The 14,524-nt window shown below is 38.0% G+C and overlaps 1 non-coding gene across 1 annotated transcript; it reads left to right on the top strand.

Moving 5' to 3' along the window:
- Positions 1 to 11,873: 11,873 nt before the first annotated feature.
- Positions 11,874 to 11,980, top strand: LOC120256124. Its single transcript, XR_005535181.1, has one exon. It is a non-coding gene; the product is annotated as a small nucleolar RNA R71 (small nucleolar RNA).
- Positions 11,981 to 14,524: the final 2,544 nt, after the last annotated feature.

Genomic DNA, 14,524 nt, shown 5'->3' with positions numbered 1-14,524 from the left:
TCCTCAATAAGTCTGATAAAACAAAACAGCCTTGGAATTCAAGCTGGCATCCTAACCATTGCTCATGATTAGATCCAACTTTTGTGTGAGCGCATAAACTTTTGCTGCCAAAGCGTATCCACTTCTAGCTTATGCAGCCCAATTAGCTTTTTCTATCTCCCTCTTGAACTCCATTGTGATTCATTGTTAGCCATGTTTTCAAACAATTAGTTTTGGGTCTTAAGGATACTTGTTGCTCAAGGATCCTCCTACTACGGATCAATAATCTTCATAGTCTAGTAGTTTAGTCTAGTGTATAAAATTTACAATCTCATCCATCAACTGAATCCATGATGTGGGCACCACCTAAGGTCTTTGAATCATTCATGTGCCTCAAACATTATTTCAGATTCTCCTAGCTTAAATGCAGAGATCTCCAACATGATCCTCGTTGCCTTATTTAGTGGAAAATATCTTCCAAGAAATTTCTCCAACAAGTCGTTCCGTGTCTTGATCAAGCCCAGTGGTAAGGAAGAAAGCCACAGGTATGCCGAACCTCTAAAATTGAAAAGAAAGAATCACAATCTGATCATGTCATCTATCATGGTGCTCAACTTGAATGTTAAACAGATCTACAAAAATTTTGAGAGATGGACATTTGGGTCTTCATCTGCTAGGGCATCAAACTGACAGGAGTTATGAATTATCACAATAGTTTTAGCTTTGCTTTTAAATTTGTCGGCTGCTATTTTTGGGACTTGCACAATGAATTCTTCCCTTGTAAATTATGGCCTCTCATACTCCAAAAGTGTTCTTCTTGGTTCAACCATGGTTGCAGATTTTGCGCTGTCACTATCGCTATCCACTTGCATAACTCACATCTTCTAAAGTCTTTTCAACAATGTTAGCGTTCTCTCTAGTTCGTTGTCTCTTTCTACTAAATCTGTGTTATTATCTCTGGTCATGAACAGTTCACTTATAGAAAAGAGTGGCGACAATAAGACTTTAACGTCATATGAATATAACAATAATATAATAAATAAAATAATTAGCTAAAACAATAAGCTACAAGTTTTTTTATAATCTCTCGACTAAGAGTCCCCCAGCAACAGTGCCAAAAACGTGATGTACACTTATGGGGTGTGTAATTTATGCTAATAAATAATCATACAAGTATGCAATTTATATTATAATTGGTCTATAATACCGCAAGTTTGCATGTCATAAACTAATACCTCATGGGTGAGCACGAGGGTCATATTTCCCTAGGAATTGTGAGAGGCTTCTATTAATTAATTTTTATTTAAATAAATAGCCTAATTATTTACACTTTTCTTTTGTTTACTTATACAACACTTTTGAACAATATAATTGGAGATATCATTAAACACACTTAGAAGTAGTTGGGAGTATGTACTATAGTTATCATGATTATTAATTATTATACGCGTTAAGTGTCAACCATGTTCTAGGGTCAAAATGGGGGAATTCAAAGGCCTACTAGCCCCAAAAACCCATGGCGACTAGGTCTAAATCACTAGGAACTTAAGATGGAATATCTTCCAACCTCTTATGTTTGCCTTAAGTGCTTGAATCTCACAATAAAAGACCAGTCAAACCCTAAGCCTAAGGGGTAATCAATCCCTAATCCAGAAACCTAGCTATGCCTAACCTCTTAGAATATGCATAGATCTATCACGGCATGGAAGTCATCAACATGGGGCATAACCTCTTCATCTACATCAGTAGTAATAATTAATAAAGACATACAATGATTACCCAAACTAGAATAATATATATTAATCAATCAAGATTCATAAATAATAACCTAGGGACCTAGACATATAATTCCCCTCAAATTAGATTCTTATGGATCATAAAAAGCAAAGCATCAATATAAAAGAGAGCCACAAGACAAAATAAAGAATAAATAATCATTCAATGTAATCCTAGACTGACTCCCTACAATAGTTCTCTAAAGGTTGGGAGATTAGAGGATCCCAAGATTGTCCGAATGACGCATGATGGGAAACAAGTGTATGTGCTAATCATGTAGTAAAGTGTGCATAAATAGAGTGTTGGTCCACAATGAAGAAAGTGAATACTAGTAATAATTGTACATCAGAAATAATAGCTTGAATAGTGGTGTGTTTTGTGTGTGAACAAGAGCAAATAAAAAAATAAGAAAAAAAAGGAAATAACAGGAGAGAAATCAAAGAAGTAAAGCAATGTCCAGGCATAGCATCTCTATAAGGTTATGAAGTACAGAACAATGGTTGTCTAAAAATGCAATCCTATTTAAACTAAAAAGTTTTCAAAAATATACAAAACCCTGATTTTTCATGTTAAGTGTAACTATATAGGTGCAGAGCTGATACAGACATCCACACAATCGCATTAACACTCTATGAAACCTTATTGTACACTAATGATAATCTTTCAAGTAGATAATCTCCCCTAAAGAGAAATTATCCCTAATCTAAATACATAGTAGAAATGTAGTTTCTCCTAAAATCCACTCCACATGATTGCAAAGAGCTCAAAAATTATCATCAATCTACTCGAAAGGATTGTGGCAAACAAAGTCTCCTAGATACCCTAACCAGAGGTGTGCCTACTATCCTCCCGAATTGCAATAAGTTATGCTGGGTGGGAATTTCTTCTCATCACCTGGCAATACGTGGTATGATAGCTAGGGTTTTCAGCTTGTTAGCAATTAAGTGTTCATTCACACAATTAGACTCAAATAGATATAATTGCAAATAAGGAATCAATTAAAGAATCAAAGATCCAACAACCAAAGTTAGGAAAATAAAGAATAGAGGAAAACATGAGATCCGTGAAAACCCCCTTTTCAATCCCTAGGATAAATAGTCACCGAAGAAGCTTCCACCCACGCCTTCAAGATCTTTAACCCTTTGAGTGTAGGACCAAATCACTCTCCAAATCACTTCTAAAGTGCTAGAGATTCGGTCCTTTTCTTCCTCAACCTTGCCTTCAAGAATATCCCCAAAAAATAGAAAGATGGAATAGAGAATGCCTTAGAAATCCCCATAAGTTCTATTTATACCTGACTACTTACGACTACTTATGGGTATAAGGGATAATGATTAGAGATTCAAGCCTTACGAGATGACTTATGGTTGTAAACATCATTTGTAAGGTCTTATGTTTGTGTTGCGGTCTAGCTTACGGTCGTAAGTGCTAGACAGTGACTGCATTGTTCTGCTTCTTGCGATCTCCCTTACAATCGTACACTATGGTTGTAAGCTCAACTGGATGGTCCATACAGCCATCCTTGTGGGCGTAAGCTGACACACCCCTTTGTGTGTATTTCAAAGTGCATGGGTTTGTCGAAGTAATAATACACAGGTGAGTGAGTAGTCGTATCCACAGCGAATAATGATTAGAAACACAAATATTGCTATTTAACTAAAACGAAGATGAATCGATGGTGATGTGAACAAAAGCAATGCAAATAGAAAGAAGAAAAGAAAAAGGAGTTGCAAATAAAAGATAAGAGAGGCAATTGACGGTAAATGGTGCACTCAGACATTGCTCATCCTAGGACAGTTGTTTCAAGTGCGAGACCAATCATTATATCTTCTAACTAATGTCTAATAAGTCATGGAAATCATTAAACACATGGTCCCAAAACTTAAGATTAATTGTGACTTACCTTACACTATGCCCCGGTGGAGAAATAGCTCAATCTCAACACCTCACACTATGCTAGGTTGCTTTAAGCTTTAGGGATTCCATGTGATAAATCCCTATTCCCCGATATAGATCTAACCCTTTGGTCCAGGCAAAAGACCCCTAGTCATAATTAAGCCCCAGCTTCTAAGGATTACTTCAATGCTTCAATCTGTTGCTTACGCAACTAAACCCTAAGGAGTTCGTCTCTTAGCACTTCACTCTATTATGACTACAAAGAACTCTTGGAATGTGGAGGTAGGATAAATCACACCAGAGGAGAAAGGGGACGTTTCACTATCTCTCGACTCACTCAATCTAGTAATGTTTAACCCTCATGGTGTGTCACTCATTCACAAGAGTTACCAAGATGGATTCTCAAACTTAGTGTCACTCTAAGGGAGAATCAACTCAACAACTATTCCAGATTGGAACTCAATTAAAAACATCAATTAATGAAGGCATAATAAAAGGTCAAAGAAACAACATCATCCTAGGGTTTACATGTCCAAGCAACCACTAGAGGTTTAGCTCTGCATGGAGCAAAATACAATCAATAATGAAATCAAAAGTAAAGATATGCAATCCATGAATAAAACCTCCTTGGTATCCATGTTGATGGTCTTATGGAGTGACTGTGTCTTCTCCAAGGGTCCTCTCACGAAGCCTAGGGCACACCTGGCCAGATCGGGGATGACGAAAGCACCCTCAATAACTCTTTTCCAAAGGAACGCGTTGTCAAATGCTGTCAAACCCCTCCAAAAACCTAGCCAAAGCCTCTCCTAACCCTAGCTGCGAGCGCCTCCAAAGATGGTGATGAGATGGGCAACAGATGGAAAAATATTTCTTCGATCAAGCTGAAATAGTGATTGAAAGATGGATGGAATCGGGAATCCACACAGACATGTGGAATTTTCACACACCCGTATGAATTTGTAGGAAATCATTTTCTGATGTCAGTGAACAGTGACTACTACAGTTCCTTTGCAACAATGATTTTCTACAATTATCTGCTACAGTACTCCACCAAAATCTCCCGAATCCACACCTTTCATTAAGGCAACATGAACGGGCACACGTCCATGTGGTAGATCGTGTTGCATGTTTAAATAAAAATACATTTGATGACGATCTTGCTAGCATTGCACAAGTTGGAACACGGAAATGTGACTGCCTTTATTCCCGTCTAAACCATGTAATTGCTTGAGCACATGCAGGTTGGCACACATTCACGTGTCTTTGAGCACAACTTATGTCTTCACGTTTGTTGACTCCAAGATTTCATCAACAAAGTGCTTCCACGGTCTACTTTTGTCTTCTTTTTTCTATATTTGGGTCCACAACCCTACATGCGCAAAAGAACACAAATACACATTTATAAGCGCAAAAATCTAAGAAAAGTAATTCTCATCATAAAAAATGAATGTTTTGTATTACTAATACACAAGAACTTATCATAAACTTTACTTATAAGATTCACTCAATTGGCTCTAAATCCTTCTTATGGGCATAAGTATGCCCAGAAGGTTCTTTGAATTTGACTTACAGCTGTAAGGATAACCGTAAGCTGTCCACAAGCCACTCAGTTTGCCTTGCCCTTAATACAATGATGCCGAGAGAGCTCCAAACTCATCGTTTTGGGTCTAGAATGTTTTCTTTCGCTCTCATTGATCTTTAAACACTGCCTTAAGAATTTTAATACAAAATGCACTATATTTTGCATCGAATTCCACAATATAATTCTTATAGATGCTAATTGAGTGTATAAATTGATATGAAATACATGAACATTGTGCACTCATCAAATTCCACAACACTTCAACTTTTTCTATACTCAAGCAAAACAAAAGAATACAAAACAAGTGGAGAAAATGCAAGACGTCTAGCACTCAAGAATTTATAAGTTTCGCAAGTATTTCGAGTTTCTACAATACGAGCATGATAAAAACTTCAAGTTCCAAGAATGGTGCACATTCTATTCAAGACTATCATTGTGTCTATGATACAACTCTCTACTTCACATGTTTCAACCTAGAGGGTTTCCCAAATCAAACACTCGTACAAAAAACTTCTTATGCAAAAGGTGGTAGCTTCACATATCTCTCAAGATAGCCCTTTCACATGAAACATTCAATGAGAGGCTTTCACACTTAAAAGAGATTGCTCTTTCCACATCTTTTACTAACTACAGTAGCTTTCACTCACCAAAAGAGTTAGCCCTTTCCACATCTTTCCATTTCTCAACTTTTCTCTTTTCTATTTTAAAGCAAATTCTTTCAAATTTGCAAAAATATTTTCTTAATTCAACCACAAGAAATATAATGATTAAACTAAAAGAAGTCCAACATGGTCTAAGTTGCTATAGTAGGGAAATTGTGTGCTCAAATTAGGTGAGTAGCCATGAATAAGGTGCGTACCAAAAATATAGAACTTAAAATGGAACAAACTTGCATTTGTCCACTCTAATACTAAGAAACTCCTCTATGTCCCTAATGCATAGTCATAAGTCCCAACTTTGTCATGCAAAAAAGTTTACAATGAAACTTAAGCCCTTCCACCACACTTAAATCATACATTGTCCTCAATGTGTGTAAAAAAGAAGCATGCAGGGCAATGTAAATAATATTAGGGATGTAGTGGAATATGATTACTTCCCTAGTTCATATTGAAAAATTCATTGTTGCTTGGAATAGGCCTAGTGTGTACTTTGTTGTGCTCTCCCAGTTTAGTGGTTAGGTTTTGCAAATAAATCTTGCTAGTTATAAGGGAAGAACTTTAAAGATTAGCAAAAATAAAAATAACAAAACAAAAAATAAAATCCACTAAGAGTCTCAAAATAAGTACAAACTAAGTAGGGCCAACCATTACCAAAAATAAGGAATACAATGTCTGGAATGAAAGTACAAAATGAAATAAAACGAAATAAAGCTAATGCTCAACCATGTTTAATGGTGCAAGATATGTCGGCAGATGCAGTGATAATGGAAGGGTCGATGTCGGAGGAGCTGGAACATGGAAAAGGAGTAGTCTGGAAAGCAATTATAGGGCTGATAAGTGCTTGTGCGATATGAATGTGAAGTGTTCATTCCTTATGTTGAGCAATACTTTTCTCGGGTTTTTACACTAATATGTGAGTTTTTATCTTACTTTTATGCAGGTAAGGTTGTGAGTCCGAGTATGAAGGAAAGAAGCCAATGTGGATCATAATGCACCGATTTTGGAGGAAATCTTGCTAAGGTTCAAACGCGAAGACATAGGTCGGGTTTGAGATGCCAGAGTGTGTGCCAACCTCCTCATATTTGATTGATCACAACCATTTGTAGGGGCACAAAGGCAGTCACACTCGACTGTAGCAATAATGCGGCAAAATACTGTAGCAGCATTGTTCACAGCCGGCCGAGAAAACGGAAAATCAGAGAATCCACACGGGCGTGTGGAAATTATCCACACCCGTGTGGAAATTCCACACGAGCGTGTGACATTATGCACGCCCGTGGAGTCGCCCGATTCTAGCCCTATTTAAAGCCGATTCAGCCCCGATTTCAGTATTCTTTTCTCCATCTTTTCCCCAACTTGCGAGAGGGCTTCGGCTAGGGTTTTGAGGGGTATTGGGTAGGGTTTTGGAGAGGTTCTACGGCTCTGACATCGCGCGTCGTTTGGAAGAAGGTTATTGGGAGAGCTTTCGTCGACACCGATCCGGCGAGGGGTATCCTAGGCCGGACAAAGGATCCCTTGTGACGAGTAAAGGACTCTCCACAAGACCATCGACATGACCATCGAGGGAGTTTCTTTATGGATTCATTGCTTTTACATTCTATCTCTTTGATTGTATTTAGTTCCATGGAGAGCTAAACCCCTAGTGGGTACTTGGGTATTTGTGAACCCTAGGATGTATTCGTTTCATTGAATCCTTTATTATGCTTTCAATAAATTGATGTTTATTGTGAGTTCCAACCTTGAATGCTTGATTTTATGAACATTTCCCCTAGAGTGACACTAGGGTTGAGAGTTCTTGTCGGTAACCTTGTGAGTGAGTGACACACCACGAGCGTTAGACAAAGCTAGGTTGGAGAGGGTTGAGAGGGTGAGTCGAGAGGTACAGGAGCGTCCCTTTTCCCCTCCGACGTGATAGATTCTACCTCCGTTCCTCGAGTTCTTTGTGGCCATAATAGAGTGAATGGTCTAAGGGATGAACCTCCGCTGGGGCTTAGTTGCGCGTACAACGGAGTGAAGCGTTGAGGTGATCTTAGTATCTAGGGCTTAATCGTGGTTAGGGACCTTTTACCTGGACCAAAGGGTTAGGTCTATAATTAGGAAGAGATTTATCACTTGAAATCCCTAGAGCTCATTGCAACTTTATGCGAGTGCGAGGTGTTGAGATTGTTCGATTTCTCCTCCGGGACATGTATAGAGTTAGGCATAGTTGACCTTAGATTTGGGACTAAGTAATGAAGGATTTCCACGACTCACTATTGCATTGATTAGGAAGCATAATAGAGGGTTCTTGCACTTGAAACGATTGTTTTAGGCGGAGCATTATCCGAGTACCCCATCTTTATCGATTGCCTTACCTTCTCCTTTATTCGTGCCTTCTTACTTGTTGTTTTTACCCTTGAGAATTGAATCATTGTCACACTTATCACTATTGATCTTTCACATAGCTAAGAATCGAATTAAGTGTTTTTATTCCCTATTCCCTGTGGATTCAATACCCGCTCATTCGGGATTATTACTTCGACAAACCCGTGCACTTGTGGGATATACGCAAGGGAACCTTGTCAAGGGCACAACCTAGGTTGGCCCCAATCCGTGCCTATATAGTAATGATGGTTTGTTAACCCTCCTGTAGCTGAAGTACAGTAGCACACAACTCCTGAATATCATACTTGCTTCGAGGATAAGATGTTGTGGAACCTGTTGGCTCAGCTGGACCTGGGTAGGGAAGATTTGCTATTAAACTCGTCTGACCCCTTTCCTACTAGCAGTTGCTCAGCTGGACATGGGTCGAGGATGTACCAGGATCCACATTGGATAATCATCCCCATGGAGGCGAGAGTGTCATTCCGTAAAAAAGATGGGGTGCTAACCATTAGGAAACCCTCAAGGAGATCCAGGAGTCTAATCCCTCACACGACCCGTGTGATACATGGCCCGGGAAAGATAGCGCTTAGGCACATATATTGGCCCTAGTGAGCAAGGAAATTAGACAACACATGGCCTAGATGGAGGGGCAGTGATCCACCATGCTTTGTAATGAATATAACACCCACTAAAGACCACCATCCTTCGAACTTCCCCCTCTATACTGAAGTGCGCAAGTACTGGCTAGTTAACATGACATGATTAACCAAACCATTTCATATTTAAGCCGGTTTACTACTCTCAGAAATTGGTCATGGAGAAAGTATGCTTGGTGGGTGGCATGGGGCTGGAGGAAGCAAGATCCTCTACTCTATCTGGACCTATAGTGGAAGCTTCAGTCCTTCCCCTCATAGCCAGCCGAGTTGCGACCTTTTCCCTCTAACCATGTTGCATACAAAAAATTCCAAGTTTAGAATGCAAAAATATGAAATTTAAACAAAACAGGAATGCTTATGTCCTTCTTACTGGAAGGATTACGGCCGTATGACATTGGGTCAAGCTTTAAAGACCATTCTTGCACATGAAAATTTACAATTAACACATCTAAATCATTATTCAAGCATTTATAAACATTCATGAAGTTTTTTCCATGCAACAAATCAATAAATGTCGTTAAAAATCATAAAAACAAAGATTATCTTTCATGTGAAGAAAAAAAATGGAGAAACCAACCGGTGAGTAGATTCAAAATCAGTCCAACCCCATCCTAAATGATTCAAAAATAAAATAGGAAGATGAAGGGAAGAGAATGGGAGGAGAAGAAGGTACCAGTGGCCAAGATATAGAAAAATTCAAATCAAAATGAAGATCAAAGTTCACTGGCACCGCTAAAACACTAGCTGTTTACTAGCAGCTTATGGGTGTAAGCCGCAACCTTAAGTCTTAGTAAATTAACAAATATGGGGTACTTACGGCCATATGGCCTGCCCTGTAAGGTTACATCTACTTTACAACCTAGACTATGACCGGAAGAGACTTAGCACTGTAGTCCATAAAGTCCTCTATCTTATTTTTATGGTTTATCTTACAGGTGTAAGGTGCCCGTAAGGAACTTAGGCTATATCCCCTAGAAGTTTGCTGGATACAAGGTTGTAAGGTATGCCTATAAGGTAATCTAGATGAAACATATGGCACCACTTACGAAAGTAAGCCACTTGTAAGGAATCTCTGAACTATAATCACCAGGAATTATAGGCCATAAGTGCACTCATAAGGTTCTCTGAATTCCCATTGTGGGGTGTCTTATAGTCATAAGATACCCATAAAGATCTCTTTTTAAGGCATATGGACATTCTCACGAGCGTAAGAAGCCTGTAAAAGTTCTAGAAAAATTAGCAAAGTATTTTCTATATCTTACAATTAAGCCCAAATATATATAAGACCTGAGAAATACATAATGAGTGTCCAGTGCCATGAGAATTAGACCAACACATGAAAATACATGACAAACTGAGTAATTTATTACAAACTCAAACAAGACTAAGATCTACAACTAAAATTCAAACTCTACAAAACATGAAAAATATTTTGCTTAGGTTTTCCCCCAAGAAACTCTTGTTCAACATCATGAACATAACGCATCTAATCCACACATGTCAAGGAGGATCAAAATAAAAACATTCCTCAAGACTAAAATCAATGCCTCGGAAATAATACCCAAGTGCGAGATTGGAGAAAATAGGGAACTTACCAATGTAGTTGGCTGAGTCAAGGGTTATATCTTTGGGTGAAGTTTTTCTCTTGCCTTTCTTTGGGGAAATTAATCACATCACGTTGTTGCTTTGTTAGCTTGCTTTCCTCAATAATGGTAGGTGTAAGCAATGAGGTGGTTTCTTTAATTTGAGGGTCATCCAATGACTCCTCGAAAGGCTTTTTGTGCAATATTTTCTGCATACATTCATCAACAAGTGAGTCAGTTTTATCATGAAAATAACAAGTATCATGAAAGGTAGAAGAATGTTTCATTGCATATAATAAAGAACACATGATTTCCTCATCCCCAACCGTAATTGTCATTTTACAATAACTAACATCCATAAGGTCTTGGGAGTTTGCTAGAAATATCCTACAAAGAATGAGGGGCACTTCAACATCCTCATCTACATCTGTGTGATCATTCTTCAACCTTGAGGGATAAGGTTGCCGGGGAACATACTCCTTCACTAACTGGGGTGTCTTCTTCTCAACATTTAGAATAGGTTCTCCTTCCCTTGATGAACTTCCAACAACATCAATTTTTAGACTCTTATCCTTCTCCATTACCTTCTCACTATCCATTCCCAACTCTTTACCACTTCAAAGAGTGATTTCCTTGAGATGCTCAAGGGGGTTGGCTTTAGTGTTATTCGGTAGACTTCCTTAAGGTTGTTTAGATAAGAGTCTAGCTATCTGTCCTACCTAATTCTCTATGTTTAGAAGAGAAGCCTATTCATTTCTCATCGATGCCTATATACTCTAGAATCAGTTTTTGGGCTGCCGAAACTCAACATCCGTGCTTTGAATAAACCAAGTAAGTACTTCTTCCAATGTGGGTCTCTTGACATTTTGTTGGTGAGGAGGGAATCCTATTTGGGCTTTTGCTACTACCATTGATTTCCCCAAAAGAAATTGGGTTGATTCCGCCAACTTGAGTTGTAGGTGCTACTGTAGGGGTTTCCTTATTGTCGGGGACACTACCAACAAAATCTACTTGCTCGGTTGGTCCATAAGCCACATCTACAAATGAACAATCTATCAAGTCATGTCCTCCGCCACATATGTCACACACTATGGCTGTAGCCAATCTCTGGGTAGATAAGTTGTCAATCGTTTTGCTTAAAGCTTCCACCTTGGTTGCTAATGCTGTGACTTCACTAATCTCGATAATCACAACTACTTTGTAACTGACTTGCCTCTCAAATTTCACTAATAGTTATTCATGGCTATCTCTTCTATCAATTGCTCGACTACCTTCGGGGCTTACTACCAGGTGATCCACCTACTATTGAATAAATGAGCTACCTAGTATTCTTGTTGAGGCCTTGATGGAAAATCTAAACTTCCATCCACTCGGGGGGAGGTTATGATGTGAAAATTTCTTGAAAAAATGTTTAAATCTCTCCCATGCCTCAAATAATGATTCAATGTCCAACTGTGCATAAGTTGTAATCTCTTGATGAAGCGTAGTCATTTTTCATAGAGGGAAATAACGAACCAAGAATACTCTAACAAATTGTTCCCATATCATGATAGACGCTCAAGAGAGAGCTTGAAGACACTGCTCAGCTCTTCCTTTCAATGAAAACAGGAACAAGCAAAGTTTGGTGGCATCATCAGAAATGTTGTTAATCTTAAGCATTTCACATTCTTCGTGGAATCCTCGAATATGACTGTTAGGATCATTGTTTAGTAATCCATGGAACTGTAAGGAATTCTAAACCATCTGTACAAAACAATCTTAAGTTCAAAGTTGTTTGCTATAATAGGTAGGCATACTATACTTAACTGAAAACCATCAAGAGTTGGACAAGCATAATCGGAAAGGGTCCTATGTCGATTCCCTTGATCTGCCATGGTGTCGAGCTACTCTCCCTCAACACTCATTGTCAAAGATAATGTCTCGTTCAGTAAAACTGTTCTTAATCTGGTTCCAATCACTCTTTCGACACTGCTCTTACATTTTGCCAATCTTAGTGCTTTATACTTCGGTGGCATACACTAATATCAAACAAAAAAAAAGAAAGATAATAAAAAAACAAATGAGGAAAACAAAAGAAATGAGTAAGAAAGAAAAGAAAATGACAAAAGTGACAGATATTCAAGTGTTCCTAATATCACTAATCTTCCCCAACAAAGTCACCAAAAACTTGATGGAGACATAAGTGTACGTGCCAATCGTGTAATAAAGTGTGCATGAGAGAAAAGTGTCGGTCCACATGGAAGAAAGTGAATACTAGTAATAACTCTAGATTCGAAAAATAGCCTAGAATAGTGGAGTGGTTTGTGTGTGAACAAGAGCAAATGAAAACAAGAAAACATGTGAATAACAGTAGATAAATCAAGGAAGAAAGCGATATCTAAGCATAGCATCTGTCTAGTATTATGAAGTACAGAGCAATGGTAGTCTAAACATGCAATCCAATTTGAACCAAAAAGTTTCCAGAAATATACAAAACCCTGATTCTCAGGTAAAGTGTAACTAAATAGGTGTAGTGCTAATACAAACATTCACACAATTGCATTAACACTTTATGAAACCTTGTTGTAGAGTTATTATAATTTCTTAACTAGATAATCATCCCTTAAAGAGAGATTATCGCTAATTTGAATGCAAAACAAAAATGCGATTTCTCCTAAAATCTACTCCACATGATTGTAAAAAGCTCAAAAATTATCATCAATCCACTAAGAAGGATTGTGGGAGACAAAATCTCGTAGATACTCTAACCAAAGATGGAATTCTGCTAAGTCTTTGCTCAATGGGAATTTCTTCTAGTTACATAGCAATACAAGGTTTGATAGTTAGGGCTTTCACCTCGTTAGCAATAAAGGATTCATTCACACAATTAGACTCAAATAGATATGATTACAAATAAGGAATCAATTAAAACATCAAAGATCCAACAACCAAAGTCAAAAAAATAAACCCTAGAGTTAGACATGCCCATAGATGTACAAATTATCCCCCATTAATAGAGGACAAGCATTCAAGATATAAAGAATAGAGGAAAAACATGAGATCCATAAAAATCCCCTTTTCAATCCTTAGGATGAAGGATCACCGAAGAAGTTTACACACACACCATCAAGATGAGCTTGATGGCTATGATCTTTAACCCCCTTGAATGTATGATCAAATCCATCTCCAAATCACTCCTAAAGTGATAGAGATTTGGACCTTTTCTTGCTCAACCTTACATCCAAGAGTCACCCCAAAAGAATATTAAGATGAAATAGAGAATGCCCATAAGTTCTATTTATAACCTGACTACTTACGGCTACTTATGAGCATAAGAGATAGGCCATAAGGAAGATAGAGAAAATTTTCACGAACCTTATGGGATGACTTATGGCTGTAAACCATGTCAATAAGGTCTTTTATTTGTGTTGCAATCTAGTTTACGATCGTAAGCTGTACTATTCTCGCTTCTTGCAACCACCCTCACCGGCATACGCTGTGATTATAATCTCATTTGGATGATCCTTATGGGCGTCCTTATGGGTGTAAGCCTTACCCATAAGGTTCTCTCAATTGGCTCTGAATCTTTCTTATGGTCATAAGCATACCCACAAGGTTCTTTGAATTTAACTTACAGTCGTAAAGTTGATTGTAAGCTATCTGCAAGCCACCCAGTTTTTCCTTGTCCTTAAAACAATAGTGCTGAGAGTGCTCCAAACTTATTGGTTTGAGTCTAAAATGTTTTTTTTGGCTCTCACTCATATTTAAACACTGTTGTAAGCTTGTTTAATATGAAACACACAGTATTTAACATCAAATTCAATAATATGATTCTAATAAATGCTAATTGAGTGTACAAATTGATATAAAGTACATGAACACTATACACTTATCAACATATGTCAAACACGCCCCTCTGATGATGATCCTTGAAGATACCTGATCATTCATGATCTTCTCTGATGATTCTTGTTAATATACTCTTAAGAAATCCACTATAATCCACTGGAATATGGAAAAACCCCCATCTCCCACCCCTCGGATCTCTAG

This window comes from Dioscorea cayenensis, unplaced genomic scaffold (genome assembly GCF_009730915.1).
Source record: "Dioscorea cayenensis subsp. rotundata cultivar TDr96_F1 unplaced genomic scaffold, TDr96_F1_v2_PseudoChromosome.rev07_lg8_w22 25.fasta BLBR01001292.1, whole genome shotgun sequence".
Classification (NCBI taxonomy): Eukaryota; Viridiplantae; Streptophyta; class Magnoliopsida; order Dioscoreales; family Dioscoreaceae; genus Dioscorea; species Dioscorea cayenensis.
This window is presented reverse-complemented; position numbering and strand designations above follow the sequence as displayed.